The sequence below is a fragment of the Vanacampus margaritifer genome, chromosome 4 (assembly GCF_051991255.1).
Source record: "Vanacampus margaritifer isolate UIUO_Vmar chromosome 4, RoL_Vmar_1.0, whole genome shotgun sequence".
Classification (NCBI taxonomy): domain Eukaryota; kingdom Metazoa; phylum Chordata; class Actinopteri; order Syngnathiformes; family Syngnathidae; genus Vanacampus; species Vanacampus margaritifer.
Window position 1 is genome coordinate 20637071 of NC_135435.1, and position 18945 is coordinate 20656015.

At 37.8% G+C, this 18945-nt stretch overlaps 1 protein-coding gene across 3 annotated transcripts in view; it reads left to right on the forward strand.

Annotated features, from left to right (window-relative positions):
* Nucleotides 1–18945, forward strand: part of mdga1 (MAM domain containing glycosylphosphatidylinositol anchor 1) — a 173729-nt gene that overhangs the window by 54762 nt on the left and 100022 nt on the right. The window lies entirely within an intron of this gene.

Below are 18945 nucleotides of genomic sequence, written 5' to 3' on the forward strand. Positions count from 1 at the left end.
CATGCAAATGGAATTATACCAAAACTTAACACATAATAATAATTATGCTAATTATTTTTGATTAATTCCAAAGTTAAATTAGAGAACGTGGCACTCAGAACATGCAAAGATAAAAGCGAATTAGAGCTGAGAATGAACAAACACTATGCAAATTGCTAAAATAAAATGTAATATCATGAAAATGTTCAATATTTTTTAAAGGTCATTTCAGAAAGTGGAAATATTATTTTACATACACCACGTAGATATTTAAAGCTTTTATGTCTCGTCATTTTGATGACTATAGCTAACAGATAAAAAAGTGTCTCAGAAAATTTGAATATCACATAAGATCAGTCCAAAAAAAGGATTCTTTAAGCACAAATACCAGGCTTCTGAAACATATGTTCATTTCTATGCATGAGTTACTGCATTATTGCGCCGTGGCGTGAAGGTCATCAGCCTGTGGCACTGCGTAGGTGTAAAGGAATCTGCCTTCAGGTATCTGCATTGTTGGGTCTGCTGTCTGTCATCTTCCTCTTATTTGATTTTCTATGGTGCTCAGGTCAAGGAGAACTTGTTGGCCAATCAAACTTAGTAAAACTATGGTCATTGAACCAGCTTTTGGTACCAAGTCCTGCTGGAAGATAAATCAGATCTATACAAAGTATTTAGCTTTCAGCAGAGGGAAGCATGAAGTGCTCAGGAATTTTCTTGTAGATGGCTTCGGACTGTTGACTTCTGAAAAACAAATTGGAGCAACACTAGCAGATGACATGTCACCCCAAATGATCACTTGACAGTGATAGTGGAGAAGCACAGAATCCACATGGCTTGAAGTTCAGTCTGAAGTTTCCATAGGAAAAACAAAACAAAAACAAACAACAACTATAACTAATGGAAAAAAGACAGCCAAAGGGACAAAGAAAAAAACCCTCTACAGAATCAAATTAAATCAGACTATAAACTGTCATATGTACTGCCCAGCTTTTTTGCGGGGTATTTTTGTTCCTAGTTTCCATTTGAGCTCTTGAAGAGCGCTATATTAGTAAACAGGCCTAATGTTTTTGGATATTTGGAAAGCAAGGTGGACTCAGAAGTCTCTTTTAATTGGTTTTAGCGTGATTCGTTGTCGTTGTTGATAGTGTAGTGGACAGATATCAGTATGTGATCGAACGGTGACTAGGTATAAGTGTTTGTGTGAATGTTTGTCTTTATGAATTTAGATGGTATTTAGTTAAGAGATGACCAAACCAAGGGTAGTCGTCTGCATTTGACCTACATTCAGCTTGGATAAGCTTGAGCGCATTTGTGATTCTGAACAGAAGAAAAACAATGGAGGGAATTCTTTGTTCATTATAGTCAGGTTTTTATTTTGTGTTTTTTAGTTTAGTTAGTGCTGTAAGTATACTGCTTCTAACATTAGATGTATCGCAACGCTAAAGTCTATACTAAAGCTAGGTTGGCTTCATTTTCTGTCCTTTGTTTGCTAAGTTTCCAACTTCTAAAGTAGATTTGTCGGAGATTTGTTAACTTATTCACTGCCAAAAATTCATAAAAAAAAAGATGATTAAAAATTAGGGGCAAGAGGAAATAATTTTTTAAAATTATAATTAATCGCACGACTTCAATAGTTAACTCACGATTTTTCACAAATTTTAAATGTACAATAAAAAATTCTAGGTTTTCATACTCTTGTTAACAAAAGTGGGGGAAAAGAATGTTAAACTAATAGAAATGCTTTTTTGACGTTTATAGTCGTCAATGGCAGTTAATGAGTAAAAAATATATATTTTAAAAAGATTAAAAATTCGGGGTGTAAGGCGATTAAAGTTTTTAATCGCATGTTTATAACCATCAATGTCAGTGAATGAGTTAAGTAGCGTCGCAATTCGGGCTGAGGTAGGAAGCCATGCAGCCGCAAGCACGGCTGTTACCTATAGGAACGACGCCATCTGGTGGCACTTTTTTATTGGTTGCCACTAGGTGATGTCACTTCTACGTGACACACAGTAAAAGGACCACACCTTCCAGACAACTGTTCGACCTTCCTTTTTCCGGTTAACACAGATAAATTTAATTTAAAATCACGTTTATAATCAACCCCAAAGGCTTGTTTAATTATTTGCCAAAGACAAAAAAAAATGGAAATTTTCGCGATAATTATAGTTAGGTTTGTAAATGTAAAATGCAGTTTCAGTAATTTTGATTTTTTTTAACACTTTTGTTTTCCCCAACAATAAACAACCATATTGGTCGTTTTACCTCTCTTTGTTCGCAAAAATGTTTTCGATTTTCATCATCTGAAAAAGTTGGACATCATTAAAGTGTCTCATACTAGCATCCACTGATGAAGCCACGGACAAGGAAAGTCTTTCACACATGTATGACTCAGCATCACAAGCAATTAGCACCCTTAGACACACTGCCCCCGGCAACAGATGACTTTCTTATCCTAAAGTGTTGCTTGGAATAACTGGCGGATTTTGTCACAGCTTTTTCTTTCCGAAGGGAATTCCGATTGGAAAGAATTTGTTTGTGTTACCTCTCTGGAACATTTCATGCACGCAGACTGACTTCAGTGTAACAAAATGCGTGTGTTACTTCTTTTTTTTTTTAGAAACACATCTGCCCTTAGGTTTAAATGGTTCCTGCCATGGTGCGTGCTACACCCGTCGACTAAGTTTAGTGAAGAATCTGTGAAAATTGCCTTGTGACAAACAAACCACCGTTGTTAAGAGAGAGGGAAGAAAACAACAACCTGGCTTTCTGAGGGGCAAAATGAGGAATGAGAGCAAATAGGAGATGTTGCTGGAAACATCTGGTGTCCTGTGGTGAACTCCTGTGTGTGTGCGTGTGTGTGTGTGTGTGTGTGTGTGAGAGAGAGAGAGAGAGCTTGCAGAGAAGGCTTGTGTGTTTTGTGTGGGTGTGTGTTGGGTGAGAAAAGCAGTGTTCCTCACGGGTACGTGTCCACTAGCATCACGTCAACATGAATAAAACAGTGCTTGTGTGTTTACTCCTTGTTCTACTTCTGTTGATGTTTATATGTACAAAGTGCACACAAATTATTTTTTTTAATTTTTAATTAAATTTCACTCTCTTCCTGGTGTAAATCTTAGTTTACTCTAAAACTGAGTATATTTGGTCCCTATCTAAATTGTCATCAAATTCAATCAAATTTACACTACAGAATTTACTGTGTATAAAAACAGAACAGGAAGTGCCATCTACTATTGCGCAGGTAAGAATCTGAATTCCCTGTACAATATGAACAGGGCAACCAATCCGATATCAATTACATGTAAAAATAAATGTAAAATGATTCATAATGACAGTTGTTTATTGATTTTGCTATCTGCATATCAGTACAAGCCTTTAGAATGTGTATGACAAAGAAACTTACAGTATGTATGCACACATATTTCCACACACATTTCCAGACAGGAAACCTTGGGGGCTGCGACAATGAAAACCGCATGATTAAATCTTCGACATATAAGCGGATAAAACAATATAGGGGGGATTACAGGTAACCACAGGGGATAAGAGACATTTTTATTATTGCTTTTATAGGCACTTGTTGTTTTGTTTCTTGTCTTATATATATGTGTAAAATACAATGTGAACATCAACCACGTCGGGACGAGCATGCTGCGATCACTAATGCCCGATGATAATGTGAACGCACACACAACCAGCAAAACAGCCGATCACAAAAGATAAGACCAGGTAGCTAAAATTGAACGATGCAAGATCACAGGAGGAAAGAGGAAAGGAGCAAAAAGGGGTTCATAATGGTGAAAAATACACATGAATTCTACTTTAACTCAGTAAATGCAACTATTTCTATAATCTCTCTATAAGACGCATTTTGTTCATTTTCCACTGAGCGCTACACCACATAAAAAAAAGTGGCCTATCGAAAAGAAACTTAGAAACTTGAAGTGATAAGTAGTTATGCTGACCTTTGTGCCAGTCTTGTGTGTAGGATAAGCACACTGCAGCATTCTCAATTGTCTCCCTTTGGGCATATTGCCTTCCCACCGCACTCCATCAGCTGTATTGATCATGTGATCCGCGTCACATGAGCCGCCGCCACTGTCTCTTTTTTTTTCTTCTAGCTACAGTATCTTATGGAATATTTTTTTTAACAGACATGTTTTATACGTTGGCCTTAGCTGATGCCAACGCCCATAAATTGCCTACTTTTTCGCTCCTTAGTTTTAAATTAAATGTGGCGCTTTATGAAAGAGTTGCAGACATGGTGTTTTTCACTGTCACATGCATTTTCAAGAAAATTAAAATTGATACGAAACTGCTTTTTACCTGGTCAACCTTGTCATTTTTTTGTCATAGCTAGTTTTTTTTAGCTTGTTTTTGATCTCGGTCTTGGTCTTGGTCTTGGCTTGTCTCAGTCTTAGATTGCTAAATCGGTGCCCATCACAAGTAGACAGCAACTTTGCATATGGATGCAGTTACCTTTTTTTTTTATATTTTGCAGATGTGCACCATTATACTGTAAATGGGAGCTTTGCGCCGTTGTGGGTGTGAACACCAGGGGTGTGTCAAAGAAAAATGCCCGCACTTCAAAGTTAGTCAAATTCTCGTACTGTTTTGATGATCGCTAGCAGTTTCTTATGTCATTAAATGGTGTTCAATCTGCTTCATAAACAATTTATAATTTTTTTGTAATGAAGTCTCAACTAGTCAAACTAGTCAAATTTAGTGCAGATCTCAGTGTGTTGGAAAACCTGAAAAAATTATCTTAAAATCATTAAAATTAAAAAAAATTGGAAAAGGTGTATGCATAAAGAATTTCAAGGATTCACCGGATCAAAAAGTAGAAAATATATATTAAAAACAGCCCCAAAAGTTACATAAAGTTGAGCTTATGATGTCTTTTTTCCCTTCCTCTTACCAGAAGTTTGTATTTGCCTGTGGGTGCTCACGGTCTATTCTGGCTGCTTTATTATTTATGACTACATTCCAGTTTATCAAGAGCGTCCTCATAATTCTCTCTGTATGCAGCCATCAGAGAGACAATACACCAACAAATTTGAGCCGACAACATTTAAATGAATTTATTGATGAAGGCGCCACGCAGAATCTTAAGAGCGTTGTAGTTAATTTATTAGATAAGTGGTTTCATTTCATCCAAGAATCTTTTATCCATATCCTCTGGCTTTGGAATGACAATGTGGCATGTTTAATGGCTCGCTCCATTTAAGATCATAAGATGTCCTGATTAAGAGTCTTTTTTTTTTTTGGGTGCTTTTCAAGCCATGCCTTCTCTGACCAAGATAGCTTTCACTCTTCCCTCACAAGGAGGATCCAATTTAGGCAGGTGCGGGCGGCCCAATAGAAATCTGCTTGGGCCAGAATGAGGCTGATTGAGGATTTGTCCAGTCCTTTATCAGGAGCGATTGTTTACCTTGGCCTGAGCTAGATGAGATTGAAAAGGGAGCTCTGAACAAATGCAGAGCAATCTGATCACTTCTCTTTTCGGCCACACATCTTCTTTTTGTTTCACATTTTAATGTAGTTCTTCACTGCGGATAAGTTTCTTACTTTAAAGTCTTTGTTTTTGCCTCTTTTCTGCTGGTTTCCTCTTACTTTTCCTCTCCTCTGTCATGTCGAGCGCTACTAATTCTTCTTCATCCCCTATCGTCATTTTTGATCCACTTGTAGACTTTCTCTCGCTTTTATTGCTGTGCTTCACTTCAGACCAACTGCAACGGTCTATACATCTAGTCATCACTGCTCACTTTAGTAAAGTACACTGACAAGACAACTGAGAAAAAAACATCATGAATATTTTGTTCTTGTCGCTGGCGTCGGGCCAAAACCTTGTGCCTCCAAAATGGTCACTTTTCAGGAGACTCCAAAAACACAATTTTTGTTCAACCATTACCATTGCATCATCAAAGACAACATTCCATTTTTAACACATTTTTAGATTGGTCAATAAGTTCAAAAAAAAAAAAATACTAATAATATATCAAGACCAATATCAGACTGCAAGGAAAGAAGAAACATATTCAAGGAAGGGTGGACATGTAGGAAAGAGTTAAAGTAGGATGTAGGAAAGAAGGAAGAGATGAGATTGAAGATTGAAGAGATAGATGGAGGAAAGAAAGGCGGAACGGCAGTAGAGGTGATGGCCAGAAAGAGTGATTAAAGAACAAAAGATGGAAGAAAGAATACATGATGTAATAAAGAGGCGAGGTCAACACAAAGGTGATTTTTGCATCACTTAAGTGAACTCCCAGGGCAGCGAAGCTTTTAGTTAACAAAACGTTCTAGTCTCACTCAGCAACCTTTTGTTACACACACGTGCACACACACACACACACACACACACACACACACACACAGACACCCACTCACATCACCTCTTCAAGAACACAATAGGACAGTAAATGGCTTTTCTGAAAGTGATTCCTACCCACTTTATTATTTATTCATGGATCTGCTGGTCACTGCAACCTTGAGCTCGCTGTGTGTGCGTGTGTGCGGAGGGTAGGTGGATCTAACCATAAAAGAGAAAAGTGGCGAGGCAGAGACAAAAGAGGGGGCCTGTGTGATGAGGGCCGCAGTTTGGAATGTGGGTTTGGATTTCCGTCCTTGAGGGGCGAGTGGAGGGCGATCGATGGCGAGGATGAGAGCCGCCTGATCGGGTGGCAGCGTGAGGCGGCGCAGTCACCGAGTGGCTACATGACTTGGACACAAACAAGGTCACAAGCTTGGCCTATGACTGGATGGAGGGAATGACAGGGAGATGATGGGGAATAGAGATATAGTGGACACTAAAACAGTCACAACAACATTTTAGAAACAAGTGTTGAATGGTGGCAGTGAACTCAGTGCCCTGCAAAACAAAAAACAGCAGCAAATTGTGAATACTTCTAAAAACAAAAAAAGCAGTTTCAAGATGTTTATTGCCACTGCCAGTCAAAAGGTAACGCTCAAATTAAGAGAGATAATTACATATTGTGTATTGAAAAATAAAAAAATCACATAGCCTACTGTAGCTTTGCTTTTGTCAATTTAGCTAATAATGCTAATAGTAAAGACTTAACACTCCAAAAAGCGGCTTCAAGATGTTTATTGCCACTGCCAGTCAAAGTTAACTCGCAAATTAAGAGAGAGAATAACATATTGTGTATTAAAAAATAAAAAAATCACATAGTCTACTGTAGCTTTGCCTTTGTCAATTTAGCTAATAATGCTAATAGTAAACACTTAGCACTCTATAAAGCGGCTTCAAGATGTTTAGTGCCACTGCCAGTCAAAGTTAACTCTCAAATTAAGAAAGAGAATTACATATTGTGTATTAAAAAATAAAAAAAATCACATAGCCTACTGTAGCTTTGCTTTTGTCAATTTAGCTAATAATGCTAATAGTAAACACTTAACACGCGGCTTCAAGATGTTTGTTGACACTCTCAGTTGATGTTTTCTGTCAAGTATGTTTTAAGGCTGGAACTCACCACACACTTTATACACTCAAAAAATACAAAAAATTCCTGAGAACAGCGCACACCAGAAGGAGCAGCATGATGTCCATTGGATTGAAGCACAAAAAAAAAGAAGAAGAAGAAGAAAACACTGATTTTTAGCAAGGATCATGGAAGTTTGCACATGATTTGCATTCATGGGCCACATAAAATGATGTGGCGGGCCCGATCTAGCCCCTAGAGTTTGACACAGGTGTTCTATAGAGAAAGATGATTTGAGTTTAATCAAACTTGTATCTCAAGGCACCAATGGATTGTGCTTTTGGCAGGATACGAGATACTATTAGGAGAACGTAAAGTGGCATTGAACATCCTTATTTACAATGAAATTAAATATGAGCATAACTGTACGTAGACAGTGTCATTTAAAACTGACTTTATTGCAATGCTAAGAGGAAATTATGCCTCTTGTCTTGTTTTTGGAAAAACATCTAGCATTGCATTGTGTCACATTTATCCTATTAGTTTAATTGGCCAATTCCACGCTGACGTGCTGCAATGATGTCACGCTATTTATGTAGCTAATGCCGCTATCAGCATCCCGCAGTGCAAATGCAAGCCTGGTCAAGATTCATTGATGTGAACCTAACTGAACTGGACTGCTTTAGTGGCTCTGCATACACAAAGATGTGATGAACAAGTTTTACAAGAGCAAAGTGCTTATGATGAATTGTGCTCAGTGCGAAAGACTAATAAGCTGGTGGAAGGAGCCAAGTTGAGAAGGCGGGCTGGCAAAATATGTCCATTATGTTTGCCGTTGCGTGTTCGACCTCAGATGAGTTTTTCAAACTCGTGAACTGGTAAAAATACATCCGTGACGTCAATGAATAAAGGTCCGCCAGGGTTCTGTGCTTCCAAGAGAAATAATAAGCAGCTGGGCAAAGGTAGAACATCTGCTGCATATTTTGTACACGAAAAGCTTGTTCACAATTGCTTGGGATGTTTTTGTGAAGGTTCATCATTATGAAGCTTAACTTTACCCTTTTAGTCATGTGGGAAAAGTGTTTTTTTTTTAGGGCAATTCCAAAAAAATCTTTATTTTGTTTGTCTTCTTTTATGAGCTTCACATTTGATTGGGAGCTGGTGTGATGGAAATTAAGTAGACAGCTACATGGGTTCGGATAATAATGTCCTAATGAAGGAACATTTGGTTCTTTAACTAAAGTTTTTCTTGTGCACTATGTTTTAAGTAACTATAAGCAGCTAAGCAAGAAACATTATAAACTGTACTGCATACTGTGTGCCAACTCTACAATCGCCTCACAATGACTTTTCCCCCCTATCAGTCTTAATGTTATACAGTATTTGAGTAAACGCAGGAAGAGGATGCAAGTTGATAATAGCTCATGTGTTTATTTTCTAAGCTCAGTTGATTTTTATTTATTTATTCTGCTAACTAAACTTTAAATTGTAATGCTCAGAAGTCACCCTAACTTCACTTTTAATCTTTTCTAGTCTCGAATTGTTGACAAGTTCCAATTATCGGATGCTCAAAATTCATTGACCCCGCCCCCTCTGCTGACCTCACTGGATTTGAGCACATTTGGCCTTAAGCATATGTCTCTGTGCAGTACCTCTAATCACTTATGCAACACCTCATTAGGGAGATTTAAAAATACACAATTTGCTCCGCATCTTCTTATACTTTTTTTTTTTTTTTTTACGTCACACTTCAATTTAAATTGACAGATCACAAGTACAACTTCTTAAAATGTGTTGGTGAAGGTGTTAAAGTGTGAGATGCACAGCCTTGGCAAAGGCTTCCTTGACTGCTTGATACATAGAGAGACAGAAATAAATTAATTTGCTCATGAAGCAATGAAAAATATATATGAATAAATGCTGAATATATATATATATATATATATATATATATATATATATATATATATATATATATATATATATATATATATATATATATATATATATATACTGTATATATGCAAAGGTCCCTATCTAAGGTTTAAATAAAATTGTGCTATGAATGTCCGTGCCGCAAAGTAAAAAAAAAAAAAAACAAAGACTTGTGGCTTTTTTGTGTGGAGTTTACATTGAAACCAAACGTAGCATGACATTTAAAAATCACAGAAAGTCTCCATTGTAAAGCAAAACTTTTTATTTTTTTTTATGCATTCGCAGACAGTCTGTCCATCTATACAAACATAAGGCTTAATTTGGCACCATGGTGGATCATTGGTTGTGTCTGCCGCACAGTCGACATATCACTGTCAAAAACAACGGACCAAGAGAGTAAAACACGTTGTAATTCCACAAAAAAAAGTTGGCAATGTGTCAAGATATTGCATCATCCTTAAAACCTGATGATTCCTCTGTTTCCTGTAATGTTATCACAGCTTGGGAATCAAATTACTCTAGCAGCAAGACCAATGCAGTCATTCATATTGGATGACAAGGTTAAAGAGAAGGAAGGCGTGTTCAATATCAATGAGTCAGTTTTATTGAGCGTTGTGCGGCCCCACCTTCACTCCACATGGCAAACTTGTCTTACTCTCCTTAAAAGATGGATTTGGAAGAATGCACATTTATCATTTCACAAGTCCACCAATGTCAAGGTTCAAGACGATCCTGGACCAATCAGCATCCTCTTGGAAAAATAGAGGTGGCATCTACAGGCGTGGTTTACACGTTGACTGAAGTGGCTTGCAGAACTGGACTTTCATCATTATTTAGTGACGTGCTTTGTTGTAGAATCTTGGTCATATGTCATTTTGCATTTTCAATGCCTTCCAATACCATCCCAAATGTGTCCAATATTATCCTTTTTATTAATTTTTGTAAAGTAAATGGAATGAAATTGTCGTCTCAAATGCTTTGTTTGGTCATTTGTGAGCTACAAAACTGGTTATAAGCAGACCACGCAGGTTAAGGGCTGTCTCATTTCTCTTCTTTTTGTACATGCCTGGGTTTATTGTTGTTTTTTGATAGCTTTGCTTTTAAATGCACAAGCTTCCATAATTGTATCTACATATATGAACATTTACATTAGTTGCACATGATTAAAATGTATTAATCTAACATACATTATTCTGTAACTTTGAGAGGGGAAAATACATCAGTTTGCAATTTTTTAAAATAATTTTCATTCATTGCCATTGACGGCTATACACGACAACATTTTATTTTAACTATTTTTATTAGTTTAACGCTTTTTTTCCACTTTTGTAACAACTAGTAACAAGAGTATGAAAACCTAGATTTTTTTTATTGTACATTTAGAACAGATATGACATTTGTGATCAATCGCAAGTTAACTAGTGAAGTCATGTGATTAATTACAATTACAAACTTTAATCGCCTGATGCCCCGAATTTTTTATAATTCTCTTTTTTTTAAATTTTTTTATTTTTTTATTCACTGCCGTTGACGGCTATAAACGTCCAAAAATTATTTTAGCTATTTTTATTAGTTTAACATATTTTTTCCACTTTTGTAACAAGAGTATGAAAACCTAGAATTTTTTTCGTTGTACATTTAGAACAGATGTCAAATTTGTGATTAATCGTGAGTTAACTAGTGAAATCATGAGATTAATTACAATTAAACATTTTAATTGCCTCTTGCCCCTAATTTTTAATAATATATATATATATATATATATATATATATTTTTTTTTTTATTTTTATTTTTATTTTATTATTATTTTTTTAAATTAATTTATGGCAGTGAATGAGTGAAATGGTTGTTTTCTATATGTGCCATGCAACTGGCTGGTAATCAGTTCAGAGTGCAACCGATGACTCTACAAGTACAAGCTTCTTTGTCAAGCGGTCCAGAGCCTCAGCAGGAGAGTCTTAGAAATGTGCCTGGCGTAGTAATGTAAACTCTACACCTACTCAGAGCACGTCTAACACCGCCACAGGCATGCCTCAGTGGTAGAGCGGTCGTCTCCCATCCATGAGGTTGTGGGTTCGATCCTCACCCCTGGTGGTCCTTCAGCAAGACACTGAACCCCGATTTACATCCTGCAGGAATGCATTGAGAAATTATATAGCACTTTGGGGACCATAAAGCGCTGTAAAAAAACATAAAACAATACATTTTAGACAGTTGCTACATCTAACGCAACGGATTTCATTCATAAATACTGTATGTATCAAATACTCCAAATTATTATTATATTTTTCAAATCATCCGATTGGGTGGCACACAAATAATCGGGGTTTACAGCAGTCGTGCTCACTCGACACAAACACATTTGGTTGAAGTCAGCTATGACCACTCTCACAGTGGTGCATCCCTCCGTCTTGCAGATCCACTGACCTGCGCTCATCAGAATTTATGCTGAAAATAGAGCCAAATGTCACTCGTCTTGCATTCATTCAATGCATTTTATTACAGTATGTCTTACTCCTGACTGTGTTCATTTGCCGCTCTCATGCTTCACTCCGAGTAGATTATGCAGCCTCTGTGCTTTCATATAGTCTGTGCATTTCTGAGGCTCTGTGTGTGTGTGTGTGTGTGTGTTTTTGTGTCTGCGTGTGGTCGTGCGCCGCTGCCGCCGCCGCCAAGTAGTATTCCCTGATAACAGGATTACCATCTTAAGCCTATTCACGGTGAGCGAGCCAGCTGGATGGATAAAGCATTGTATCGTTGACTCCGCTGGCGTTACATCAACAAATGCATAAAAGGAAGAAGTAGACAACAGGCAGAGCAAAGCTTATAATGGGTTAGTGAGGGGCGTATAAAGCATTCACTTTTTAACACACCAGGAAAATGCAGTCATTTTCAAATGTTGCATAACACTCAACATAAGCATGAAAAGTCAACAGACCAGTGGAGGACATGGAGGATTATGAAATAAAAGACCAACTGGAATTTGGATGCACATTAAGATAAGGAATGACAGTGGTCAGCGCTGGATTTGCTTCCTGATCCTGGTCTTGATCCATTATTTGTTCTGCATGGCAATTATTTGCAAAGCTGGTAGATTATCGACCTTTTAATTACTCTGTCAGATATGTAAATGCAGTATCTAATCGGATTAAATGATGATCAAGGGTTTCGACCCCTATGGACCCCCGTTGACTTTGTCGATATATCCTTGAATAGCATCATACCTTGCATGGAGGCATCCAGTTTAGGTCACACACAGTCAAATGAATTTTAGGCATGTTTGAATTGCGGTTTTATTTGCAATTTCTGATATATTATGTCCAACTGACTTTTTTTTTTTTTATGTATTAAATTTTGGGATTTAATAACAACTACACGTGGAATCAGATGAAGTGAAGGTGTGAAAGGTTGGTAACTGTTTTTAAATGTGAGGTTTAATGACAGCATCAGAGTATAGCAAATATCACTGATTTAAGCGACTTTTTTTTTTTCCTTCACATTTAGCCTTGTGTGGGAAATTTCCAGTTTTATGTACTGAAGGGTTGAGTGGTGTGGCCGTTCATTGTGTAAATTTGGAGATTAATGACAGCATTGCCTTGTGGAAAATCTCTATGTTCCAACATGCATTTTTGTGTTAGATGTATATTTGTGTGGGAAATTTCAATTCAAATGGATTTAAGGGGTGAAGGGAAAGGCACATTTGGGGATTAATGACAGCACCACCATCATATGTGGTCCAAAGGATTTTTTTTATCGAGCACATTAATACATTCACTAGCTATTTTTAAAGCATTTTGTCAGCCAATTTTGAATATTTGGACAGATCTTTCAAGGCCCACAGAAAATTGTGTTTTGTGATAATATAAGCATCAAAAGAAAGTGTAGATTCTTCTGTTCTTTCACCAGAAAAAAAAGGAATTTGTTTCTCGCTAAAATATGCATTGGTTTAATCAAAAACACAGATTTCTAATAAAAAAATGACTTTAATTGTAACTTCAAGCACAACAGTGACTTTGACGCAAGTATTTATTTATTTATTTTGCTTTTGTGACACCTTAAACTGTACTAAATAAATAAACGTCTGAGATATGGCTTGTAGGTCAGCAGAGTGACTTTTCATGTTTTTGAACTTTTTCCTACCATCCTGTTCTGCGATCGCGAGACCCAAATCAGGGCTTCCCGCATTTCATCTCATTTTGGGATCAACTCTGACAACCTGTGAGTTCAACATATGCAGAAATGACCCGATTATGTACAAGTTGGTGATTTAGATTAGATTGAAGTGGTTAGGTTAATTTCAAACCAGATGGACTTAAGGCACAAGGGGGAATTAACTCATTCACTGCCATTGACGCCTATAGACGTCAAAAATTAATGTGACCTATTTCTATTAGTTTAACAATTTTTCTTTTCATTTTTTTTTATGAAAACCTATATTTTTTATTGTACATTAATAACAGATATAAAATGATCATGCGATTAATTACGATTAAACGCCCCTTATTTTATTTTATTTTTTTATTAGGCCCTACAGGCGATTATTTTTTTTAAAATTGTAATTAATCACATGACTTCACTAGTTAACTAACGATTAATCAAAAATTTTATATCTGTTCTAAATTTACAATATTTTTTTTCCTAGGTTTTCATATTCTTGTTAGCAAAAGTAATGGATTTAAAAAAAAAAAAACTAATAGAAATAGTAAAAATTAATTTTTGACGTCTATAGCCGTCAATGGCAGTGAATGAGTTAATAACAGCACAACCATGCGGCAGCCATCCAGTGGTCCAACAGACTTCATTGTGTGTGAAATTCCAAGTGATTAAGACAGATAGCAAGTGATGTCAAACCCATATTTTATTTGCCTCCCTTTTCTGCACTACAGTCAACGCAGTTCACTGCTCAGGCCTCTCATGTGTTGTTTAGTCGTGTTGACAGCTTACACTTTGGACAGCGGGCCAAAGAAGTCTGACAGCACTTGGGCAAAATCTGCTGGATCCTGTTGTGATGTGTCACTCTGATGAGGGAAGTGAGCAGCTCTCAGACAGATCAGCAGGCAAGAAGCTGTGCGTGTGTGTGTGTGTTTCTGTGTGTGGCGAGACAGATATTTTTACATGTTGGGACAGAATGTCACGGGGAATCAAAGAGTGAGACACACACAGAAGGATGATAAAAGGTATGCTTCTGCACTCAAATAAAAGTCAATATGAGAAGTGATGGTTAAATGTAGACCAGCGGTGTCCAAACGTTTTCTTCTGAGGCCCATAATATTCAATATTTTCATAATATGAACTGGGCATGCCCTAAAAATGTGCACATACATTTTGGCGATGGTTTTTCTCCAAGAGGAGCTTACAACATCCATAAAATCAAAAGCATTGCAACAATCGTTCTAATATTTTCAAAATATGAAGTGGGCACATAAGAATCACGGTTTTATTAAAATAAGTGACGTTATAGTATACAGTATCTTCTTTAACATGCTCAGCTAAAAAGCGATGTGGATGTTAAAATGGTGGTACATATAGTGCAAGTCTCCCTATGACTATGAATCATGTAAAACATTATGGTTGGTTTTCTAATGTGCATCCAGTAATGACCACACAAGCTGTGACCGCTAATGTGAATTTTACACGGCTGCTTCTTTAATGCATTTCTTATAGGAGCACTTTGATTGTGGCCATGATGGCGCCATGCTCTCATCAAAACAGTCCCACCCTCACAAATACAACTAATGCTGACAGTACAGTGAGAAGTGCCTCTTTATCAAGTTGGATCTTTTTACACTGACATGTAACACTAATGAAACATTTGAGAATATAAAGATACATGATTTCCATAGGATAACAATAATACGAGGTGTGTCTGGAAAAAGCTCCAGGACAGGTGTCACAAAATATAGATTTCAAACCCAAACTGCAAACTGCACATTTCCCCCTTCAAAGTAGTCCTCCTGGAGTCTGAAGCACTTTCTCGGGCTTCTCTTCCATCTTCCACTCCTAGAATCACAGCCGTCTTGACATCATCCGCATTTTCAAACCGAGTCCTCTGGATGACCCCCTAGAATTTTGGGAAAGAGAAAAAAAAAATAACGGAGAGGGCTATGCCGGGTGAGTAGGGAGGTTGCTCCAGCCGGCGACGGTCTTCTCGGCCAGGAACTGTAGGATGCTCAGGGCATTGTGAGCATTATCCGGCCACAACGTTTGCCTCTGATGGCGAAAACTTCTAGATTGTAGTTTAGGCTTCAAATTCGTCTTTTGTGATACCAGTTGTGGAACTTTTCTGATGCACTTATGTAAGATGTAACCAAGGATTTAGTTGGATTTGGACTAACACATATTTTTATCTTTATAATGATGTTAAAGTTTGCAATGATTATTTCTTACATTAGTGTGAGAACTCAACCGATATATTTCCTTATCCTTCACCAAAGGATTATATATACTCTATTTTTTGAAGGACATCTGATGATTTGAGTTTGTCAAGGTAAAAAGGTCAGACAGGTAGCTAAACTGCTATTGTTTCTTGCGAAGTAAAAATTTAATAAATAAATAAATAGCCCTGTTGATTCAGCAGATGTAATTCAAGAACTGCAGCTGCATTTATATGGTGTCTGGGATACATGTTCTATTATGGGACATTGATGGCTGTTTGTACTTTGTTTAATACATAAATAATTCCCCTTGCTTCTCCGCCGTGTGATGTTCTGACAAGGCTTACATTTTCATATCGAAAGGTGAATGTGTGCACCGACAGCATGACACTCAGCTGAAGACAGAGAGTGCATTTCATGTCAAGCCTCTTCCCAGGGGACCTGCACATGGCGCCCTTAAAGTGAAGCGCTAGTTTGAAAAAAAAAGAAAAAAAAAAAAAGCGGCTCTCTCAACGAATGTAAACGTGGCTGTCTATCGGAATGCGCATCATTCAAATGAATGTATTTCAAGTCAAGATCTTATAGGGAGTGAGAGTTGGACTTTGCTGTAAAAGAAGACAAAGGAAGAAAGAAGCCGCCGAGATATTGAACAGATGAAGGCGGGCAAAAAAAGCAGTGAAAGATATCCACACGGATCCATCCACAAGGGGCTTACGCGCACGCACGCACACACACACACTTCTGTCGAATAAAGCAAGAAGAGGCGCGGCGATTTGGGTCCGAGGAGGGAGCGCGCGCGTAGGTGATGGCATTCAGCTGTCGGTGTCACAGGCTGACAAAAGCTCCTTTCTCGGCTGCCTGTCATCTGCATCACATTCAAGATCTCTTTTATTCACATTATCACCTCACCACTCCACTGTATTTTCACTTCATCCACCTCCACGGTGGAGGAGCTCGCAGCTCCCCTTTTCTCTGCCCGTCACACAGTTGACGGCCGTGTTTTATATACTACAGTCTAAAGCTTGCTTTTATTCCTGCTCTTTGTTACACATGCACACACTCAACCACCCAAAAGTGTTGCGCTCATCGTCTACACATCATCTGCCTCTCAGACAAAATTCTTCCCTTAAAAGTGATTGAATGGTAACTGTTTGTTAAACACGGCGGCACACGTTATTCGGCCTTTAGCACACACTACAGACAGTTGAGCACAAATGTTCGCAAAGGGACGTATTTGAGTGGCAGGTAAGAGACGAGCTGGCTGTTTTTTTTTCTGTGTATTCAATGAACATGCCCACACTGTCCGACAGCTGAGAGATTGGCTCTATTTTTTCATGATTCTACTTTTCTCTTTGGTATGTCAAATTTTAAAGGGATGCTTTTGACTCATTTTGCCATTTACAGCAATAAAGAAGGAAATATTTTGTCTAGAATTAATATATTGTCACGGTGTGGTGCACGTAGCGGCGTGGTGTCTGTCGGCGTGTGAGGTGGAGGACACAAAATGCAGGGAGGCAGGAGAACCACAGCAGGAGTGCAGGCGAGACTGGCGTGCTTTATTTTACAACAAACACTAACCAGGGTACTGGTTAGTATTAAATAAACAAGGAATTGAAAAGATACAAAATCAACGTGACAGACAAGACTCCGGGGGGTGACCGTGACAAGCGGCAATGATCCCACACGGACTGATCAGTCACCACCCGGGAACTAAATACACCCACACTAATTGGGTAACAAGCCACACCTGGGGCCAGGCACAAGTGGCTGAGGGCCCGGATTGGTCAAACCACGGAAGGGCGGGAACCCACTCAGGGCCCTCAACCAAAGCCAGATCTTCCCAGACATGACATATATTAACTTAATTATTTTTCATGAACAATCATTATCTTAGAATTCATTTGCTTACTTCATGATTTTTCATGTACAAATTAATACCTTCAAAAACACATCTTGCCACTTGCTGTTGGCCGAAAATGACATCACAGGTGCTCAGAAATCAGGGTAACGACCAATCAGGGCTCACCTGTTTTCTGGGTTTGGTCATGTGACGTTCTCAAACTGTCATTTTCAGTAGACAGCAAGTGGCAAAATGTGTTTTTGAAAGTATTAATTGCACATGAAAAATAATGGAGTTAACAAATTAATTATAGACTAAATATCAACTTAATTTACTATACTAAATGAGTCAACTATCCATTTAAAGATATTTCTACATTTACTACAGGGACTTTAACACTTTGCCTTTTACAAAGCCACACGCACAGACAGCGTGAATCCCAAGTGGAGTCACTAAAGCACGACAAGGCAGAGTTTGGGTCATTGCTCACCTTGACCGGTTTGATCAATGGCAGAGTGCCCCGATCTAAATCCCTCCTCCAAACAGAGCTGAATAAACAGACATGGAGCATTTGCATGGGCCCTGATAATCCACTAATCCATAGCACCATTTTTTTTTAACCAGACACACACACTGTACATGCAGTGATTTTTGCCCATTATCCTCTTTGACCTCCTCAACAGAACATGGCTGAAAGCCTCATAGAGGTTGATAACCGATAGAGGGTTTAATAGGGATTAATGGATGTACACTCACATACAAATACTCAGTAAGAATAAAAGTCAAACACGATGAGTGTCTGTCGTGTATATGAGTGTATGTTTGTGTAGTGGATTAGACGTGGGAATGCTTCATGTCTGCTGATGGCGTAATTCAAGCGTGACAACCCTTATAGAGTTTGTCACAAACACTATTAAGGGTCCAAGCTGAGTGTCATGGACACCACAAGTGCTCCAGTGCTTAGTGTCACTGACTATGTCCACTTGATGGCAGAGGCTGATTTCATCTCGACGAGTGATAAGGAAAGGACATTAATCCGCGAGTCACACAAACTAATAATTGAAGGACCAGTTCATATTCATCCCATCTTCTTTTTTACCCCCGTTAGATCATGTTCACAAGCGTTTCTGCTCATATAAGTGTCATTCATGACTTCAGTCATTTCCTTCCATACATTGGAGGGTGCTTAAGCAAAACACAAAAAACAACTAAATAAACAAAAAAAAGTTTAGATTTTATATATTTCCGTTGGGTAATTATATTTAAAAAAATGAAACCGTTAAAAAACATCCCACATATTTTTTTTGTACAGTAATAATAACTATTATATTATATATTATTATATAACTACTATACTATATTTTCTTCATAATTTTG